Genomic DNA, 24,075 nt, shown 5'->3' on the forward strand with positions numbered 1-24,075 from the left:
AAGCAACACATGCTATATCATGATTAACCAAAAAACGAACAAACAAAAATACAAACATTGACCACCACCTCACATGGAGAAGAACTCATGAACAACTGTAAACCCTAAATACTTTCGCCTATATACCCTATGACAAATGCGACAACCTCCCTAAAACAAAGAAAAAATATGCTAGAAATATTGCAAGAAGGGTGGACACTATTTTTGGCATCACACTATACACACAAGACACACCAGAGATTTTCTCAAAAATTGAAACATTGCAAGTGGTGCACAAATTCTAGCATCCTAGAAAATATACATACATACATTCATACATACATGTATATATATACATACATACATACATACATACATACATACATACATAGATATATCCAAAATGAGGAATATGTCTAAGCAGCTTCATACTTATCTGTTAGGTCCTTGTTCTATTTTTAATACATTGCCTCCTCTGCTAGCAACTTTTGTTTCCAATCCTTCACCTTCAATTTGAGTCATCCATCCCCAACAACATCTTTATTCCCATCATTAGCTTAATTTACTTGGTCATAGGTTCCATTTAAAAAATTTTAGTAGCAAGTTCCATCTCACTTAGTAATAATTATCGATGGTAAGCATTGAAGTATGTTTGTTTTGAGGACCTGAGAAACATATGTTTGGTCTCATATTGGTTGTCCTCTGACTAGATTTTAGGTACTTATATAGGGTAAAAAAACCCAAATAATAACTTTTGGCTAATAATTTGGGTGAGATTCTATATCATTACAACTAGTATCAGAGTAGACATGACCTATGACTCATGTTAGACTAGGAATATTGTAGCACAAGCCTTTTAGAGACTAAACATGGGTTGATGTGATGTTTGTTATTGGACTCTACTAGGGAATGGATATTTAGCCTAATAAAGATGCTAGAGGCTTAAACAAGGGGAACATATGAGGATCTTGGGATCAAACCTAGAAAGGGCCATAATCACATTCCAAAGTGGGTATAGAGTCACCACCAGTTCTTTATAGCTTAGAAGCTAGAAAGATAAGAAGGTAGATAAGCGAATATAAAATTTTGACCTAGACAAGGCTTTAAAGTGCTATAGTGGATAGTTTAAGGAGTTAGGCATCCTCTTTAGCCCTAGGCATAAGGGCCTAGGGTTGTACTTCCTTTTATAGAAGAGCCTAGTATGCAACTAAAAAAGCTTGTTGAATAGGTGCATGGTGGATGGGGTTTAAAAACTATGAATTCTCACCTCTTATATTTCCTAGGTTCTATGAATTAGGAATTTAATGATAAAAAAAGGACTTTGTAGGTGTATGATCCAGAGAAGTTGGACCCTATCTTCCCATCTAGGTACCCAAAAAACAAAAGAACTCAAAAAATTATAAATTAATAAGTAAGGATGCAAGAATTAAACTAAAATTAGCAAAAAGAATCAATATCAAGGAAGAATTTTTATTGATCAAGGACAAATCACAAAGCTAGCATCATCATTACACGAATCAAAGCAAAGGTAAAGTAAAAGAAATTAAGAGGGAAAGAGCTTCTTTGAAGTACATCAGCAAGAATCAAAGATCTCCTTAATGCCTTTAGTCTCCTTGAATCATAGAATAAGGTTTCTCCTTGGATTAAGGGGATCTAGATCTAAAGGAATCAAGCTAGGAGAGAGGAGAAGATGGAGGAGAGGTTAAAGGAACCTAAGCCAAAACTAAAGGGGGAAATAAGAACAAAGGAAGGGTTCCAAAATGAAGAGAAATGGCTGGAAGGATGCATCGAATTCTCTCCTTTTAGAGGCTATTTATAGTTGGAGAAGAAAAAGATCCATGATGGAGTTTGAATATTTTTGGGTTGGAGAAGGATTGTGAGGATGCCAAGTGGCATCCATTTATTGAGTTCAAGAGAGGGACATGGATGAAGGCTTAATGCAATGGATAGGATTCTCTTTCATAGATCTAAAGCTAGGCATGCTTTTTTCTTTCAATTTGAAAGACAAAGGTAGAGTTAGAGCTCAAAAATTTCAAGCATACTTGATATTCTCATCCTTTTATTTTGAATAAGTGGGTTTTTTGATACTTTTGCAATGATTTTTGTTAGTGGGAGTCAAGATGTCTCTTAAATGTTAATTGGGACATGTAGGTTATAAGGGGAAGCCAAGGTTCAATTTTGATCCCAAAATGAGCTCACTTTTCACCCACTCTCAAATATCATTAAACTTAAGTTTAAAAGTGAATCATTTTAAGTTCAATTCTACCTCCTTGAGCTCTAAAATGTTAATTCAAGTTTACCCGACCTAGCTCAACTTACTAACCCAAACTTGATTAATTAGGGTGAAGGAAAGGCGGAATTGAAGAGGAATTAGGAGAAAATTGGATTGGGTTAATGAGTCGAGCTAGATCAAGTAAAATTAAATTAGCTTATTCAGATTAATTTGGAGAAATTAGCAAAGAACTTGTTCAATTAAACTCAAAATTGATTATTTGAGTATAGAATCAAGTAGCGAGGAGTATGATTTATGTTTGGAATGGAATAAGATGGTAGAAATTGGATCAAGATGCATATATCAGAGTTTGAAAGTAAGGGAAGGGCCAATGGTATAGTTCAATGTAATTAGGTTCAACTAAGTGTACATTTTTGATGAAATAATTAAGTGTACAATTGATCAAATAGGAGTAAGATAAAGTGAGACTTGACCAATTTAGGATTAACTGAAGTAAGAGAGGAGGATTTGTAAGATGGAGATCTACCAAAATTAACAAGCTTCCAATTTAGAAGCATGATCCTTATTAAATTTCACCCTAGAGATTTAGAGGAGGATTCTTCAAGGTGTCTATTGAATGCCAGATCGATTGTATACTAGGTAAATCTTGAAAACTTATACATGACCAAATAGGTAAAATAATTACTTTTGACTAGGCTTGTTGGATAAGATCCATAATCATTTCATCCATCCTTTATTCACTACCATTTGTCCTTTCTCTTAAGCTACTAAGCCATTCAATATATTCTCATTTTGTTTGACCTTGTTTGTTCTATCCTTCACTATATTTCTAGCTACTACAGGAAACCCATGAATCCAATAGAAAATGAATTGCCCAATCCACAAATCCAGTCTAATCCTACTGGATTACCCAAGCTGGCCCTTAAAGGTTTGTGAAACCCCATCTAGGCTTCAACAAAGTTGAGTTGGCTTAGACCACAAAAATAAATTATTATTGCATGAATAAAATATAATATAGAAAGAACCTATTTCTATGTTATTCATTTTAACACTTATTATAAAACCTTTGCAAACTATTAAAATATGGCATAATTTTTTCTTGTTCCTTTTTTTTTCGAACTTTGATAACGAAATCTCTTGAGGAACATCACTGCATATATCCACCTGAGAAGATTACCAGAACAAATTGCCTCACCAGCTAAAAAATGTATGACCATCTTTGGAGCCTAAAAACGTTGGAAGAACAAAGTGCTTAAAAATGTATGTATCAACTATGGGACAAGTCATCCATGCATCTGCTCGCTCAGCCAACCCAAAGTTCTGTTCATGTTCTCAAAACAGAAGATATGACCAGCATGTGTTTATTTTGGAAAATATAGCATTCACGGGCCATTTCAAAGAACCAATAGTTCCTAAAACTATGGGCCTTGACAGCTAGACCTATTTCAAGACAACAGAGATGCGATAGTCCATTTTTCCAACAAAATGCTCACAAGATTGCATCACAAATAGATGGAAATAAAGGCACAAACCTTTCCATTAGTTCTTGCATTCAAAGCTTATATGTTGGTGTAGACCCAACAACAGAGGTGTATATGATGATTGACAATGCGCCACAATAACAGATCACTTGTCTCATTGAGTCTGAATGACCCCAATTTTCCATCCCTTTTAAAAGCTAAAACAGCTCCTCTCAAAGCTATTACAATAATACAACATGAAAACAAAGGAGCCCAAAGAAATGAAGAGGATAATCTCAAACAAATAATAAGCTCCCTGTCTTTTCATCCTCAAAATAGAGAGAAGCACCTGTCACCAATAAGAATCCCACCAAGATCTTGCAGAATCTAAATCCTCAGTAAAGCACACCCCAGAATGCTCCCACAGCAATGGGTCATGGGTGACACTGGACGCCAGGTCGGTCTCTCACTCCTCACATTGAGAACATCTACATCAGACAGCTGCTTGATACATTGATTCCGTGGGCCAGGTCCAATCACTCCTCCAATGACGTATATCTCACCTCCCAGTCCAATCATACCAAACCCAATCCGGCTCTGGAACTCCGATGCAGATGATACAACCTCATCAGGCACATTCTCTGCTGGCTGCTTAGAAATGCAGCTGTTGCTCAACACGTACAGCTCCCCATGGACCACTGCCATTGGACCCTGCAGCCAACCATAGTCCTCGACAACCCATTGCTGCTCCTCATCCTCCAATATTTGAACAGTTGAAAGCCCTTTGTGCAAGACATGCATCTTCCCTCCGATGACAACCCCAGAGCAAGCAGAGGTATGGGTATGCCGGAGATCTGGAAGGGGTTCCCACACATCAGCCTCAGGATCATAAATCTCGGCCTTCGATGTCGATTTCCTGCAATTTGTGAAGCCACCTGCTACAATGATCTTACCATTCAATGTGCAACATGCAAACATGGCACGGTGTACAAGCATTGGAGCCTGTTGTGTCCATTCACGGCGGAGGGGGTCATAGGACCAAACTTCATTGCTGGCGAAGATCCCATCATGGTCTCCAGTCAATAGATCGACCCCATCACTGCCACCGCCAATCACAAAGAGCTTCCCAGCAATGGAGGCCACACCAAAACGAGCAAGATGCCTGATTTCTGATGGCATGACAGGAAGAGTCATCCAACAGTCACTACGAGGATCATAGAGCTGCCAGATGTTTTCAGGCTCAAATGCCAAGACACAAAGCAGTTCTTCTGAAGCACCAACCTCGCAGCGAGCCTTAAAGAGCTGGGGACTACGAAGGGCAGCTCTCCACGAGAGACAAACTAGCTGTAGCATGGAATGGAAGTAGAAAGGCACACGTGCAAGGCACTGGATAGCAACTTCATCAGGGAGACCATCAATCAGGCGAGACATAATGCCCTAGTCATTCAGATGATGCTTCATGATCAGTTCGTCTTTCCAAAGCACACAACCTGAAAGATTCAGTTATTGCCCATCAATGTAAAGACAGATAAAACAAGAAAGAGCAGTAGCCATTCTTTATACTCAGGAAGACTGGTCTCCAACCATACAAAGAGACAACAACTGAAATCAAGAAAAGAAAGCGAAAAAACTACTCCAATACAACTCCACTCCCCTTTGCCTCAATATCTAAGCACAAAGGTGACCTCCCATAGCCAAATCTTATACAGGATAAAAAAACAAAAATCATTAAAGTTGCAGTCTTCTTCTTGTTAACCTATGGGGTGCAATGCTTAGTTCTGCACAAGACTATCGAGAGCATATTTTCTGTTGGATTAAGCACATGTTGTAGGCATTTCCAAACAGTGAGTTCATAGTTTTAAAATAAAGGTAAGGTTTCACAAGGGCATACCAGGAACTACCTAGGCCAGACTCCTACCAAACAAATTCCAATTATCTAAAACAAGAAATGAATTGAAAACTGAAGCATCAAAAATACTATATAATACTGTTTCTCAAATCCCCAAAAAAGAATATATAAAATTGCTCATGTGCACCTGATCAGAGATGAGCATTTAAGGCATGCTTAAAACTTGCATTAGCCTCAACTAGCATGAAAAATACAATCTACTCTAATTATAAAACAATACTCAAGGGCACCAGCTGGTTGAGTTGGTAAAGTCACTGGTTGTTGGATATTGGTGACCTGGGTTTGATCCCACCCTCACTCTAAATTCTGCCAGGCTTGCTCCCATCCTAGAGGAGGATCCTCATGAAACCAGTGTGGTATTTATGCAATATGTTGCATATTGAGAGAACCACTCAAATTTGTCAAAATAGAGAAATTTTATGCAATTTATATAATCATCAAATTATTTAATATCAGATTAAAAGAATTTTATTCATTAAAGCTCTTCTAAATTTGATTTTTTTTTTTCTTCTAATATGTCAATATAAACTATTAGACATTCAACCACTTGTATAAGCTAGTAATATCTTGAGTTTCAATTGTCATTATCCTGAACAGAATAATTGTTACATGTACAATGTGTGCACTAACTGTCACACAATGTTAATAGTTGACCTGCGCTAACTGAAACTAGCATCACAATGTTAAACCAGTTTATGGAATTCAAATCTCAACCATTAATATTTGACCTGAGCTGTCACATCTACGCCTAGAACTTTCTATTAGACACGTATTGCTTCCTATAGATAATTGTAAATATTATAAGCAATTTTATCTAACATGATTCATACTAGATGTCAAACTAATACTTCAAGAGACTACAACTGCCACTCCATGTCACATGAATCCGTCATGGTTGCGTGGATATGTACCGCAATCATCTTACATAAGCCTGCCGATAGAAAGAGCAGCCGGAGATGATAACTGATCACAATCTAGACAAAGATTCGATGCAAATTAACATAAACCTTTTTCTTGTGATTGGCAATGCATGGCCTCCACTTTATGCCCTGCTAATTTATGTTGCTCCTATTATTCTGAATAGTCTCTAAGGAAAGAAGAAAGAAACTTCACAGTTGCACCTTGAACAACCTTATTATTCACGTGAACATCATTTGATAACTGTTCTCCCTCGAAATAAAAACATCAAATTGGAGTTCATGAAAGAATAATGCTCACGTTAGGACGTGTTGACCTTGACCTAGTGTTCTAGGTAGATGAACCCCCTCGACTTATGGATAAAAGTGCACTAGAGCAAAAAAGCTTTCTAAAGTGGAAGTGTTCCAATCACCTTAGTCTGCTCCTAATGAAATCCAATGTGGCTTGGGACATTAGGGAATCCATCCCCTCATGTGACAGCACATGGTTTCATACATCTTGTGGAGCAATAGTTCATAAGCTCTAATACTACAATATTAAACCATATGGGGCAATATGATCACTTAACATGAAATAAAGCCATGGATGTTTTCTTAATGCCTAGCCTTGCTACCACACCGGAAAAGGAATTGGATGTGCTCCACGCCATCCACTAGTAGCACCTTGGTTTCTCAAACTCAAGTCCAAGTAATCCTAACAGGAAGACCTTCACAAGAACTCTCCGATGAGTTGGGGACCAAGTCTGTAAGGTAACCATCACAATATTATTGTTACAGAGATTAGAATGGGTGTTATCCTCACAAGCACTTTATCTTAAAAGTGAAACCCAGTTTAAAATCCTATAGAAGTTAAAAATAGGTGTCTTTTAAGCATGGACCAAATTTGGATGGCATCTAACCAAATCAAATCCAAAAATATGTGCTTGATACACAGTGAATGCCGACTAAGGGACTTCGTGACAATATTTACTTTCTTTGAAAGGATCAACTCAATCAACAATTAAAGGCTCTGTCTCACCAAATTCACACTCTCTCAAAGGAAACTCACTTAAACAACCAAAAAAGAAGATGTAAATTTTAGCTCTAGTAGCTTTTACTATGATTGGAAAATAATTTTAAGATCATGCCAAATAACACGAGCAATAGTTGCATATTTCAAGGAATCCAACAGATGGAAATTCTGGAATCAACGGTCTTGGTTCCAAAATCACATATATAGCCTGAATGATTATTTCAACTATAATTACGGGCACCACAACACAAAGGGTTTCACAGTGAAAAAGAATAGAATGAAACACACTATACATAAAATATAGGAAAAACACATTTTCCTTCCCAAGGAGTGGAAGTTGAGAAAAATCTCAACATATGATTATCAATTCTTATAAACTATTTTTTATCATGAGGATGAAGGTAACTAAAAGAAAACTTTTGAAGAGTTTCACTTATTGTTTTAAAAAGAAATCAAACTTGTACAGGGTCTCAAAGGAACCACAGCACAATGTAGATCTACACTAATCAAGTTTCTCCCAAAAAATGCATTCAGATGTCCTCTGATTTTATAAAGAAAAAGCACATTATTGTGTCACCACATGCATCCTTTGCTAAAGAAGCACATGCACTGCATATGCCAAGATATAGTGGTCATTAATTGATAGAAGGAATTGGATAGCAGCATAGCCCTTTGCTACCATAGAATTTTACAAGAACATAGACCTAAATATAATCCAAATCTTTAACTTTGATAGACCAAATCAAATCATCTTAAAAAAATAAAAGAAATAAGAAAAAAAATCACAGATCTTGAGTCTTACTCCCAATAGCCTGTTTAAAATAGACGACAATGGTGCCCAATAGCTTCATCTCATCAAGCAAACAAAATAATCCAGTAACATTATAACTATGAAGTAGTTACGACATTTAAATTTAGGCTGTAGTCAGATCCAGTTTTAACTCATTAGAGTTATTTAGGAAAACCAATCATACTCGGTACATGAAACTCCTAGCAAAATTTAAATAATAAAATCATCCATAGGGGAGAAAAGATAGTTCACAGAAAAAAAATCTTCAAATCAAGAATCAACGATTTTTATCGAGTAGATTAGTCATCTAATTGGACCTACATCATATACAATAGAAACTCCCTTGGTGTATATTACTTTCAGAGGATATTCTGTTTTAATGACACATGAAAGGGACAAGCTAATATTTAAAATCTGTGTTACCCAGACACTCGCATCCACCTCCAAAAATTCATCTGGGATACGTATCCTAATCGGATGTGTTAGACTCTTGAAGTTCTCAACTTGCAGGTTTAAAGATTGGTGGCAAGTTGGAGTTTTTCACCAATGAGCTTGACCGTCCACTTCGACATTACAAAACAGTGTTTGTTCCTTTTAAAAAATTATGACATTGGTATTGAAATAACTTTGAAAAATATTATTTTCTTATATTCTTTAAGTTAATTAAGAACTTTGGATGATAAACATGTATATTAAAGGACCTTAACAAACAAATATCATTTTAATTTTTCTTTTTAATATTCAAACAAATGATATTTAAGTTCAAATTATATCTTCTCCTATTTATCCCTGTATCCCTTTTTTTTTCATCTTGTCAAGTATGACACATGGACATACATCCAAGTTTGATTCTAGTATCTGTGTCCATGCAACACTGGTTGGAATTATGGAACAAGTTTTGGAAAATAAAGGCCCAAGTGCTATTCAAACCAAAATAAAGAACATGGCCTGCAACTCTATAAAAATGCGAGAGGAGACAAGGATGCAGTTGGAACAAGGACTGCCCAAATTAGTAGTTTTATCTTTTTTCGATTGAATCTAGTAATCAAAAGTACATAAACATAAACAAAGAATGTACCCATTAGAACTAAAGCAAGGTATATTGAGTAGCAATATCAATACATGTGTCACATAACAGAATCTAATGTTACAAAACACTTGAAGACCCAAACTTGCCTAGAGCAATATGTCGGGAAGTAAAAATGGCCAAAGAGTGATAATATAAGTTTAGCAAATATAAGGACATTAAGGTGGATGTGTAATGAAACTAAAAGAAAAGAAAGGAATTAGTACCATAAAGGACAGCTTAATGTGCAATAATAGGGGATATAGGGATGAAAAACCATATAAGATGGCTCTCGGGCATTTACTACTTGCGCATAGGGAAAGTCTTACAAATGTAGTAGGAAGAATCTTTGTATTTGCATAGGCTTAGCCATGCTAGGAACTGATGTTCAAGTAAATATGGCAAACCTTGAACTGAGGGTATAAGACTCACTTCATTGAGGCCATTAGGAAGCTTCGATTCATGGATAACCGTCAATATCATATGATAGATATTTGTATTCAATAACTAATGGAAATATTGGCTAAGAAACCTCTTGTTTCCAAATTCAACAAGAACCTTTAGCCATGGTATGTCGTACTGGTCAGTATCCGATGCATACCAGACATACCGTACAACACCAATACCAAACCGGTACATGATACGAGAGGTGTACCAAGTGTCAATATGCCAAACAGACCCCCCTACCGAGTGTACCAACATTGTACCAAAATATTACCGGTACCGGATCTGATACCAAAACAGTAAATCTTACTCTAGTTAATGATATCATGTCCTAGAGAATGTGATCATTTATGTTCTGAAAGATAGCAACTGCATGAGGAATGATATTCTTGGAAAAAAAAGGTGGGACAAATTGTAGTTTGTTTAGGTTTCTAGAATAAGCAAACAAAGTCATCTGATGTAGTTCTCTTATGATAACACCATTATCCCCATCAATGCAACATCATAAATAGCGATTAACTAGAATCAATCAAACTCCAACAAATTCCTTTCGAATATACTATTTCAAGGTATAGCTTTAACTTTTGATTGAGAAATGGTATGTCACAAATCGAATTGCTTCAATAACCACGAGATAAGCATGCAAACTCGAAGAAGGTTCCATGTGCTTGCCTTTTTTCATCTTCAAACTCTGCCAACCTAGAAGATTCTTAAGGATCGCTTGCTGGTTGTTTGATGTTAAACTACAACAATAAGATTTCCCTACACCCAATCGGCCTTTAGCTTCTAAAGCAGCAGCCTCTCTTCATGAAAGCCACCTTAGCCAAGAATTTGTCAGCAATTCATCAGGGGTTAACATATTAGTACTCAAATTTCAGCTTATCATGACTTGATCCATCAAACTAACTCATAATGGAAGAATTGCTTATTTCTTCTTGAAGGTCAAGACCTAATAATAGCTGCTAAAGCAGAGTATTGTTCAAAAGTTAATACTAGAGAAATTTTATTACAGAAATAGAAAGATACAAATTGATTCTGTAACTAAATAAGTTCTGGAATAAAAGCTTCGGATATACGTGTTTGAGTAACTTCAGGCCAAAGGCAAGGTGCATAAAGTGCACTCTGAGTAGGGACATACGTGGAATTAGCCAATTAGGTATGTTAAAATCAGCATATAGGGCATTAAAGTGTTTAATTTGATGTTGGGTCAATATTTTAAACAATGGGAGGATAATTGAAGAATGTTTCTTTCAATAGAATTAAAGTGGGAAGAATGAGAGAGATGTTCTTTAGGGGATCTCAAATTATCCTATTCTGATAGGACCTAGGAGAACTATAAGATAATAATGGAAGAGTAGCAATGTCATAAGAATCATATTACTAGGCTGAAAGGTGCACAAAGTCGAAATAGTAAAGTTTAGAAATTTGAGATAGAGGCTAGATTAAATGCAGAATTGCATCTACAAAGAATGATGAGGGGGGATAAACATCTGGAACAGTGACATAAGATGTCGTCGAAAAGAAAAGAATTTGAATACATGTGGATGCATGTACACGAAAGAAAACAAAAGAACAATGTGAAAAGATTTGCAATAACAAGAACTTAATAGTTGATTGAGATGAATGGTCATAAAGGACATTTCCAGTGATTTCCAAATAGCTGGCATGATGTGTATTAGCTCCTAGTTATTACCAAGTTCTAATTGAACCTCTACATAATTCATTGCTTATGCTTCATATGGAAGTACAACTCGTACTGTACCCATCCGGCATGCAACCGGCAATGATCACGTGCCAGGATGCTGAAAGCTATACTAGTACATACTAGTCATACCACTCTATACCGCTATGTACCGGTGTGTACTAGTAGTACCAAACTGATTGCACCAACTGATACTATTATATTTTCAATTTTTCAGAAGCTTTCAGTTTTGGTAGATACCATCGGTACTGACACCATACTATCTCATGGAAAAATGGTATGGGATCTGATACAGGTATTTAAAACCCTATTTGAAACTATACAAAGCTTGCACTATCTTTTTGCACTTAGGCGCAAAGCATGCCGTTGGTAATGATTCTACTACTACAGTGCCACAAATTTGCAAGTCGATCCAAAGTAATTATTGTTGTTCATTGGATTCCGGAGGAATGACTTCATTAGGATTGGAGAATTGTTGTGATTCTTTCTGAATAGACTCGATTCTCCCACCTAGAGTGACTTTTAAGGTCTTCTGACTGAATATGAGAAAGCCTATAAAACAACAAGTAATTTTATGAATTCCTTATTACACTTTTTTAATAATTGCATTTACAAGAGCTTATTAAATTAACCAGCCTTATGCATAATAGATCTTTACAATCATTGAGTTAATTGAAGAAACAAATATATTTGTCTTAAGATGAACAGAAGAATGTATTAAAACCTCATGGTTGCATGGGATGCAATTAGATGGTTAAGCTATTGTCTCAATGCCCTGGCAGAAGCAATACCTGAAGCATTGTTCACCATATTAACATATAGGCACAAATTTTACGGAAAACATTTTCTAAAAATTTAGATTAGCAAGGATGGTGGTATAATAAAGAGTAGACACGTGATCATTTAAAGCATCATTTGACTTGCCCAAGCTAATCAATATCCTAATCATCTAGGATAAGCACATAACTAGAAATGACATCAAAGACATAGGACATAACTTTAGTCCACAAACTATAATGAGATCCCTTCTATGGTAATAATATTATAGTTTTATAGATCTCAACCCTTAGACCGTAAAAAACAAATCATTATATAATGACCAAAAGTTGTTAAATCACACATTATGTGCATAGATCATATATCGAGAAAAAACAGTTAATGGGGTATATGCTATTCTTCTTTAAACCAGTTCAAACTTGGTTTTAATTCACCATCATGTCTCAAGATCCATTGAATTCTGAACTAGTTTGAACAATTTGAACTGAGAGATGTCCTTCATTCCATGAGAAACAATATGCCTTTTATGAATTTAAGCATACGTTTATTGACAAAAAAAACTACTAGATTTTTTGACTGACTGATTACTTCTCCTAAGTTGCATCAATCATAAGTCAAGTATGTTCAAGTATGTTTAACTTTCTTATAACAAGTCATGGAACCAAGGATCCATTGAGGTTCAATATGTTTGGGTTTATTGCATAGTAGATGTATCATCTTGCACCAGTATGTAATGAATGGTTTTGATTTAACAAAACATGTTATAACTTACATTAGTCAACAATAGTCTTGTCAGCAAGTCGGTTTTTTCGACTAGAATCTGATCCAAATTGACTTGATTAGGCAGAGTATGGGTTACAAATACTACTCAAAAAGCCATACATTTACCTAACCAAATTACCCAACTTACTATTCAACTCAAGCTTGAGTTTGCATCAACCCAACCCATATATTATCCACAAACAATAGATTTTATATAATACATATGGTATTATATAGATCTTAAATAATATTATGATATTGTACATAATGTCCTATCTCACAACCCAATTCCCCCTTTATCTCTTATCTCAATTTGGCACCTCTTTCTATTTGTCTCCAGCTCCTACCTGCCAAACCAATGATTCGCATCAGCCACCAGTAGCGAAATATGCTCTTTTCATTCCCCTATCTCCATACTTCCACTGTTCCTCTTTCTCACTCTCACTTGTTCAGTGACACTCCACACTTTCCCTAATTTTCCTACACCTCCAAACCATGCATATCATCGCCTCAGCCATCAACACCCCACCACCTCATCCCAAACCTCATCGCCCCACCCATTCTCTCTAAGCCCCACCATCCCCATCTCTAGTCCACCCACACCCTCCCCAACACCCAATCCAGCCATTATGGCCACGACCTCACCTAAACCTAATAGTCACCTCCTTGCCTCTTTCACACCATTAACCCCTTCGTCACCAGACCATCCCCCCCACATGTACTGCTACCATGGCACTTAAATCCTAACCCTCATCTCAGTTATTCATCCTCCCAAGTAGAGATTGCAAAACTAACATTAGGATGTCAGGTCATGTCAGGTACCTAGACCTTGACCAGGTTTGTGTTCTGTGCATGTTTAGCCTGGCTTACCAGGTTCTCAAGTCAGGTAGTTAGCTTCCATGTCAGGTTTTGTTGACCCTGACCTGAGTCAAACTTGACCTGTTTACAGGCCTAGTAAATACAGAATGATGTGCCTCTGTTAAGATAATTGGAGCATTTGTGGCAAGCCCAAGATTTTAAGCTCAATCACCCATAACAGCATACTACTATATGATAATTAAAACCCTAAGAATAAAGTAAACACCAATCTTCTATGTTTTTAGATAAAACAAGACCATTTAACTCTTCTTACTGGTCAGCATGCCTGATTAGTTATCTATGCATGACATGCTATGGTTAATTTAAGTGGTTGTTATCGTTATGGTTGATAAAGATTCCCCCTGGCTTGAGTTTTGTTTAAGCAAATAAAGAATTTGCTTGATATTCTAATGCTTTAGAAAATAGACAATAACATATATTCTATAAATATATGTTAATAATCAAAGATGATAATCTTATTCTAAGAAAAAGATAGCTATGTAAAGAATCAGGATGAGAAATAGCCACCCATCTATCTGCCTATTCAGACATACAAACATAGACCTGAATATATTAATTCATATCCACAAACATAGGGAGCAAACTATTTTTATGGAACATTGTGCTCCAAATTGTATAGGATTAACCACTCATACCACTTCTTTTAACCGTCATATTTCAGTCGTGCAACTTTGCTAACTTTGTACCCTTCAAAGGCTAGAATAACATGTGCTAGAATTATTTTTCCTACCTAATACCTTCTGGCCTGTCACAATCCCCTACCTCCTCACCTATCTCCTTGGCTAACATGTTCAAATCTCCTGATGAGAGAGAATAGCAACAGAGAACAGCAAAGTATGGATGTTGGTAAAGAGGAGGGGAGATGAAAGAGAGGATGGGGGAAAAAGAGAGAGGAGGTGAAGGTTGGGAGAGGCTAAAGGCAATTACTTTTCTCCAAGTGACTGATGCTGAGGGACTGAAATCCAGGTCTCGTATTCGAATTCAACCATTACAGTGTACAAGGCTTGAGAGGAGGGAGTACTCTCTCTCATTAAGAAACAAGTAGTCACTCCAAATATATGTACTGATGTACATATGCACACATGAGCCATTGATTTAATGCCAGTTATCCATAATTTTAAAATTTATTCATACCAATAAAAGAAACAAAATTTCACTGATTGCTAATGTAAAAACTGACATGATGGATTTACTAAAATTAAAAACTTTAAGCAGTTATTAAGGAGAAACTCTAATTAGTTCAATAAATTATTTCTGGTATGTCATGATATATTTATCATTTGATAACGTAACAACAGCATAACATAATTATATGATTACACCTTGCAAAACACGAGAGAAATTAGAACTGAAATAAATACAAATCCATCTAAAAACAAGTATGATGTCTTTCTTACTTACAAGGAAGGAAGCTTAAACCAAACAACAGATATGTTGAAACAACTGCAACTGCAAGAAATAGTATCATATTTTTTTATAAATAATGATCAATCAACATTCATCATCATAGAAAGATACAATATCAATATACAAGAAGGACCCAGAAAATATGGATCACGAGGGCAATTCTTGATCCACTTATTACTTGACATACCCAATTCATTTCAGGTCAAGTAAGGGATTTGCAAATTTAATATTGGGTGAGGGTCCTAATGAGAAGTTCTACAATGTCAAAGGTATAAGCTTTGGAAGGTTTATGCTATAAGAAGTTTGATCAAATCAACTTGGCTTTAGTCTAGTTGGGTTAAAAAAAAATATTTTATCTATTCAACGTCTGCTAGACTACCATCCGATCAAACCCATCTACCCAATTACGCTAATCTTGTACATTGAAAAATTAACCCAATGGCTAAAATATGAGCTACAAAGTTATTTTCTTTGTAAGAGATACCCCTGTTTATATCTGTCTTACTCCACATCTCTACATTGCTTGCCTAAATACCTCTCCCCATTCTAATCTTCACATGAAAATAAGCAACAACATTATAAGGATGAGTGCATCTTGATTTCCTACATATCAACCACCCACCACTCTCTCCCATCCATCCATCTTGATGTGTGGGTGTGTGTCAGAACTCAATTACCTCTACCCTTCTTTTTCACAACTTGTCAGAGAACACACTGCCAGATCATGTATCGGTTTTAACATTTTTCTCCTTTTCTTTTTTGAGGAAAGATTAGGAACCCCTAATCACCCACATTAAGACAATGAAAAGATACAGAGTACGATAAGGGAGCAAAAAAGCAAGATAAATGAGAGAAAGGAAAGAAAAAATGAAAAAAAAAATGATGGAAAGAAAGAGAAGAAACCAAAATGAAGAAAGCAACACAAGTAGGCTACAAGCAACCACTGAAAAAAAAAACACCACAATTTCTTCCAATCTACAAGGAGAAGATAAATGAGAGCAGTCTTTTAATAGGAAAATGATATTGTCACGAACTTGTTCTTCACATCCAGAAATCCCCTATTCCTTTTAACCAAAGGGACCAGCATTCGGCAGTTGCAAAGGCATCCCCGAAGCCGGCTTCAATACCTTCCTTATAAATCTAATCCCCCAATCAGTTTAGAAAGGATCAATATCACTAGGAAGAGGTTGTAAATAAAACTTTTCGATCAATTCAGACCAGATCAACAGGAAGAAAGTGCATTTCGGACTTAGGATCTTCTGGTATTTCTTTTTTTGATTTTCAAGTCCCTTTATCATGTAAAAATTCAGATGACAAGGTCTCTCAAAATGTGCAAGCAAATTAAGCCTGATTATGGGGTTAAATATTCTAGCAAATCTAGTCAAAAGGACTCAGCTGGTTACTGGATCAAGTTGGGTTTGTTAGGATTAGCAAAAAAGGCTGCATCTGACCAACTTCACACTGATATTGTTTAAAAACAGATAAGCATCCCAGTTGATCCCAAAAAATAAAAAAATTAATTATATCATTACTTCAAAGAAAGTAGAAATAGCACAAGAGTCGGAAGAGGAGACATTTCAGGACCATAGTACCAAATATCACAATACATATTCACTCCCTGATACCAGCAACTCCCAGGACATTCCCCTGTCCTTTTTCCCCCTTGCTTTACCAGATAGGCTCATTCACTAATCTATATCGAACTATCATCGAATTTCTCAATTCATTACTTGGAAAAAGGCAATTATGCCTTATGAACAGAACCTACAATAGTTCAAGTTTCCAAACTTCAACAACATCCATATTAGCTATGTTCGATACTTCAAGCAATAGATGGCCTACCTACATCAAGTTTTCGAGGCCACAGACATTTTATTTAAGCTGCACTAGCATCATTGCCTAATGAATATGAAAACCATGCCTACGACAATATTGAACTAAACATGGATGTTATGGGAAGAAAGGGAAAAATTAGCAACCATAGAGAATTTTACTTCAAATTGAGAAACAAAACCTCTCAAAGATGACAATGTCATATCTTATATGCATCTGCCTTCTAATGGACCATTCCTCTTTCATACTCTTATCCCTACTTTCAACATAACCTTGCAATATTTATATCTCCTACAGGTTGTTCTCTACCAGATTGAACTAGGCTTAAGGTTTGTTCTTATACATTCCGAACAAGATTTTCCTAGTTTAATCTGAAATTATGTCCTGGAATGAAACCAAACCTGGAACAAGTGGTGCTTACTTCAACAATCTATTTTAATTCAGTTAACCCAAAAGAACCAAAATGAATAATTTCTTTCTGATGTGTTTATTGATGTTAGTTATAATTCCTTGGGCCCTTCATTATTTGATTTGATTCTTGCAGGCATCACCATATCCTTTTGGCTTCAATTCATATATCAGTCCCTCTTAGGAGCTAATAAGGCCATTCTATAGTCTTATGGACTTTGAAACAAGCATTGACATTTCTTGCTCTAATTCCAGCTATTTAAAGAGTTCACCTAGGATAGGGCATACCGTCTATAAGCACATGTAAAGAACCTAAAGAAAAGAATTAGTAATTCAGCAACATATTTAAAAGGATTAGCATGTGATAGTCCAAATTGCCTAATATCTACAACAAAAAATGTCAAAAAGGTATATCTTCATAGATAACAATTTTTTTACAAAAAAAAAAAGCCTCCTAACTATACTTTGTACATGCCTACTTAATTAATAAACAATACAAAACTATGGTGGATGCATAATAATCATCTACAATACTGCACTAATCTTTTCTTGGCTGAAACTAGTGAAGCACAATATGATCTCTAATGCTGAATACATTCAGGAGAAATTATATGGATAAGGTTCAACGTCATGTAATTGATGAACATATTTGTTGCCTACCCCTCAGGATATGGAATATGTTAACAATGCAGTAAACCAAGAAAAAATTTAACATTATCACTTTCATGAAAGATAAATAAGGTAGTTTGGCTTCCTTCAATCAGTCAAGAATGCCTAGACTTAAACTAAGAGAAGGATAATACACTTAACCAAGCATACATCCAAGGATATATATGAAGTCATAAGTTGATGATCAGTTGAAGTTGACAATTAGAATGACAAGAAATTCCTAGTTCGTTAAGTACATGGATCTAATTAATCTATGCGATAACCATAATAATTACCAACAAGCCTTGTCCCAATTAGTTTGGATTAACTGGTAAATCCATGGCAATTTCATAAGTTTTTAAGAATTAGAAGGTACACATCATGCATCATGAATAATACTAAAAATTTATTTGGTCAATACAAGAAGCAGAAGATTCAGTACTCCAATAGCGTGACAAGAACTGTTTATGGGTGGCATCCTGAAGTTTAAGATTAGCTACAGGAAAAGACCCAACAGAATTAAGCATGCAAGAACCAAAGAATTCTCTTTTTCCTAACCAGTGTTGTCTAATGCAGATCAGGTTATCAAAATGTTGCCAAAGTTAAGTTGGTCCAACATCACTGTTAATTAGCTACCTAGCCATGCTTTTTAAACTGTGTCAAGAAGGGAGGATCCTTTTATAAGAGCAGGGGAAGCCATGGACCAGAGAGTGGCAGTTCCATGAGTAGACATGTTCCCCATTCTCACTGTGCCTCCTAGTCTAAAGGTAACATGGTCATTGAACACCAAATTTAGTATCATTTTTAATTTATACGCAGTTGATGTCAGTAGTTCAATCTTTAAAGATATCTGTAACATTAGTTAACTTTATAGGGAAGATTTGGATCCATATGAAATTCCTTAGAGCAAGTATAATGATTGCAAATCTCAGAAGTGTTTACAAGTGAAGCTTCCAACAGACTAGGAACGTCAAGAAGGGTTAAGAAAAAAATCATAGTTGCAGAGAATGATGGATCAAATGTTTTTTTCTGTGGATCAAGACTGTAGGTGCAATCCATAGCTAGAATGGATCGAACATGTCTTGCTAGCAATTGAATAAGATAAAAATAAGACCAGTTCCAGATATAATATGTGAAAATATTAAACTAAGTGGGAAGAAATAAGTGGGCAGCCTGAACAATTAAGAATTTTCTTTTGTTGAATATAACCAGAATACTAAAGTCTATCTTCAGATTTTCATACGTCCATGACTAGTATAAGATTTCCCATTTAACCATCACTTGAAATTAATTTGCATTGTAAAAATCTTGTTCTATCAACAGCAAAATGAAATATTCATGGAACAAATTCTGTATATCATAAAAACATGGTTGGATAAAATTGAGCTAAGCTAATTTTTCCTAATTTGTTTTGTAATATAGTCTTCAACTGTCAATACTCAATATAGATAAATCAGTATTAGGATTCATAATATTAATATCATTATGTTGTATATTTAAATGTAATTCAAGATATAATAATTTCCTCACTTAAAATTATCTAGATTAGTTGGTTATACTTAAAATTTAACATGTCAGTGTTCACTCAGATAAATAACATTCTTCAAGCATGTACCACATGATATTTTTTAGCATGTTAGCTATTTTGTTAAAGCATCTAGGTTAGATGGGTTTGAATCAAGTTTTTTTTTTTTATTTTAAGGGATTACATCACAAATATTACAAATCATGATCTAGTTTTGTTGGAGGAATGGGATTAAAGTTGATTAGGGAACCATGGGAGGTAGTCTGGTTCAAAATTCCAGTTTAAAGTGATGAATTGCCCACTTAGTAAGGCAAAGCAAAGTGATTGGCCACTTAGGTGAATATTGAAGGCCCCTGAGAGCGGCTAGAGAAGGTGCCAGCCTTCACTAGGGGATTGGCCATTGCACGAACCTCATATATAGATTTAAATGCCCCATATATTTCCCTCTCTGCTTCTAACCATGAGCCCCAAACAGTTGCTATCAATTCCTACTTTTATCTGTCTTTACTCGTAGGTTATTGCGAAGCTCCCTACAATCTAATTTACAGGAAGAGACATTTTAGGGGTGGTCTTTGGGTAGCGTACACAGAATCTGAAACTATATATTAAAGAGACCACAGAGATCAAATGAACAATAATGCAGATATATCTTGCCTTATGCTTTTCCTTACATTTTTCTTTGTTCCTACTTATCCCTTTTGTTTGCAGAGAAAACCATTTGTGATAGCTAAGATTTTTTGTAGGTTTGCATCAAAAATCTTGAGAAACCAAATTGTCTACTGGTGTAAATATGGAACCCAATCATTCTACATTAGTTTGGCAGCTAAGAAGCAAGATCAATCATTGTGAGCACTTAGCATCCTCTTTAACATAGTGACTAAACAAATCGTGATTAGAAGCATGGTGCAAGATTTCAACATCCTGACTGCACTATTACCAAAAAATGCAGAAACAAACCAACATGAATAGACGGACGGTTCAATCAGTCCTCCCTCTCATGATAAAAGAAAACTATCACCCATTGAATCCAACGTGTATAAATCAAAAAGCGCATCCTTTTGGTTGATGTTAGATAGAAAAAGAACTCTATTGCTCAATGTTCAACTTGATCAGTCAAAATCAGATTAACAGGAACATATTGATATTTCAACCTAAGGAAACCAGGCAGAATTAAGTCGTGCCATCAATAAGTTGTTCTTAAATTCATAACCAATAGAGGCTGGCTTTCACTTCATGCTGTTGTGTTTGTCTGCGGGGACAGCAATGAAGGTGCTTTGATGACCATGAACAGCAATATATTAGTTTTGAAGGTAAAGTCAATATGCACATTCCATACATCTGGGACAACAAATGCATATCCTCAGAAATCCTTAAGTGCATGTCACTAAGAACTTCATAGTCGTTAGTTGAAATCCACAGTACATAAATTAATGTTAGATGCAGATTAAAAGGAGTTGAACTTGTAATTCTCATATTCCATGGAAGATGTGCCCCAACATTTACTTAGACTGGTTCTCTTGTAGGTAGTAGTGCACATTGAACCTATTGCTTGAGTTGATAATGCAACCTGCTACAAGAAAGCTAAAATGTGGAATGCACAAATGTGATAGAGTAGCATTCAGAATGCACGCAAGTGCATGAATCAGAGGATCTTTCTATCGACTACTAAAAATCTAGATTCACAAAGTTCCACAGTTGCAAAGGTGATCTGTTGTTCAGATGTTGAGTACATGATGAAAAACTCCAATCTATATACATGGATCAAGAACTGCAAAGAGAGATTTCCTTCACTTTTGAGCATACATTTGGCAGGTATTCAAACAAGATTAGATGTCATGTTTTAGGCTATGGGTATCAAAAGAGATTGCCATATTGCTGCAAATCAAGAAGTTACAGGGTTGTGTCAGCTCCAGTTTGGTACTACTTGATGCCTCTAATTAACTCTAGAAAAGCAAGTAAAACAGCTCAGAGGAAGGTCAAGCAATGTCAGGACAAAAACATGGAACTTGACATGCTTTCAATGAGACATGGGACATAAAATCAGTACTTTCATACTCATGGTCGGCGGAACCATCCTGAACAACCCGATTAGAAGCATTCCATGCCGTATCGGTAGTGGACCGGGATGATTTCGACAACGAAAATGAGAACCGGCAACGGAGGAGAAGAAGGATAAGGAAAATGAGAAAAAAACAGAGAGAGAGGGGAGAGAGGGAGAGGGAGAGGAAGGTGGAGGCTGGGAAGCCACTGCGTGGAGGAGGCGGAAGCCGGGAAGCCACTGTATATTGCTTTCTCTCTTTCATTTCCTCACAGCAGAACCGTCTCTCTCTTTTCTGCCTCTTCTGCTATGTCGGTACAGGCCCGGTACAGTACGGGGCCGGACCGACCCGTGCCGCCAGACAACCTGTCCGGAGCCCGGTACTGGCATAGCAATCCTTATTCATAATAGACTTCTAGATTTTGGCTAGAATGGACATATGAACAAAAAATCTATTACCAGCCAAAGAATGAACAAAAAGAGAAGACCGGAAGTAATAGACTATTTTCTACATTATCTAACTACGGTCCATGCTGCACTTTGGCCATTGGTGGTTCGAATTCCATGAATATTGTTTACAAGGACATCAAAGAAGATAGGTCCTTGAGAAAGTGATTTACAAGTTATGTTCCATCACCAATTTACAAAATAAAGGTAAAAACACTAGGAAATTCCTTGCAAGATTGTCTATTGGATATTTTTTGTGAAAGCCAGTGATATGACAATGTTTTCACAACCAGAGCATCATCAGTTCCACCAAATCAATTAATGACATATAAAGGGGCAATCATGCAACAAAGAAAAAAGAAGGAGAAAATAGAGAAAGGTATCTTAGTAAACAATATGGGAATCACAAAAAAAAAAATATGTGATAACTTGTGAAAAATTAAAAAAATGTAATCATGCAACAGAGAAAAAAGGAGGAGAAAACAGAGAAAGGTATCTTAGTAAACAATATGGGAATCACAAAAAGAAATTATGTGATAACCTGTGAAAATTTAAAAGCTTTAATCATCCAATTATGTTGTTTCCCAATTGAAAGTTCCAGTTTGAGAAGAAACTTTAAAGACCATGAAATGAAAAAACAATGACTCTTTGAGTAGTTTAATTTCATTCAGAATTACAATAAACATCAACACAAAAAGAATCAAGAACTAACAATTAAACCCAATGTTTCTAAAATTCCGCCCACCAAAAAAAAAGCGCAGATTATGAAAGAGTTCTTGGGGAAAAAAAAAGACAAGATATGGTTCCATAAATTTCTGGACACAACAGTCCAAATGGCAGGAAACAATTGGCATCACATTTCTTGGTTATCAACAGATATCATATAAAAATTCCATTAATTCTTTCCCAACTTCCTTGAATGAAATCTTAATATCTGTACAGATTAAAGACAAACATCCCGCATTCCTCAACAATCCCAACTAAAAAAGTCCAGATAAAGAGGGCGATCACCAAATTAAACCAAGAAAACGGAAAATATCGATAATCGCATCTAACCCAAAACTTATCGCAATGAATAGATTGCACAACCACACACAAAACCCACTTATTAAAACATATTAACATTCAGAAAAGACAACCAAAAAAATCAAGAACCGTAAATCAAAATGGGGCAAGACCCACCTCGAATCCACCTCTAAGACCAACTGCATTCATCAATTTAAGATCTTGATAAGAAATTTCAAAGAATTAACGGGAAAATAGGTAAACGGCCAACAATTCTAAATCAAATTAAACATTTCTCTTTTTCCTTTCTTGAAAAGATTTACAGAAAGGAAGCGAGGTGCGATATTTTACCTTCGTCGGCGGTGAATTCTTGACGCAATTGAGATTTTGAGAGAAAGATAGACAGGAGAAGAGAGAGAACGAGGGGGTCTTCAAACGGCGGCGTGGGCGTCTGGGCTCTTTGAGACGGATATGCGCGTATTCGCGTCAAGGATTTGGTGTAAGAAACCTCTTGGCGGTGCGCCGGACCGTGGATTTCCAGGTGAGCGATTACTGTACCTGTGGGGCCCGGCTGCTTCACCCTAATGGACGGCTTTGATGGAAGTCAAAAGCTTCCTTTGGTCGGGTGGACGGTGGGATCCGGTTCATGGAAACGATGTCTCATCGCATGAGATTGAACGGTTTTGGCCGTCAGATTGGGGGCATTCCACTGTTTCTATACTATTTTCGGGGGTCAAATTAGTTATATACTAGAGCTCATTTTTTTTTTCTTTAGCTTTATTTTTCTTCGCAGCCTACAACCTCGATGGATAAAATTTTCCTCTTTACCTTGGT

At 36.1% G+C, this 24,075-nt stretch overlaps 1 pseudogene across 1 annotated transcript; it reads right to left on the reverse strand.

Annotated features, from left to right (window-relative positions):
* Positions 1-3,731: 3,731 nt before the first annotated feature.
* On the reverse strand, positions 3,732-23,751 carry LOC103718088 (F-box/kelch-repeat protein SKIP30 pseudogene; annotated as a pseudogene). Its single transcript, XR_015986956.1, has 2 exons — positions 23,593-23,751; positions 3,732-5,162 (listed from the first exon to the last, which is right to left on the reverse strand). The product of XR_015986956.1 is annotated as an F-box/kelch-repeat protein SKIP30 pseudogene (transcript).
* Positions 23,752-24,075: the final 324 nt, after the last annotated feature.

Source organism: Phoenix dactylifera, chromosome 5 (assembly GCF_051530095.1).
Source record: "Phoenix dactylifera cultivar Ajwa chromosome 5, Ajwa_hap1_PhDact_Kaust_v1.1, whole genome shotgun sequence".
Taxonomy (NCBI): Eukaryota; Viridiplantae; Streptophyta; class Magnoliopsida; order Arecales; family Arecaceae; genus Phoenix; species Phoenix dactylifera.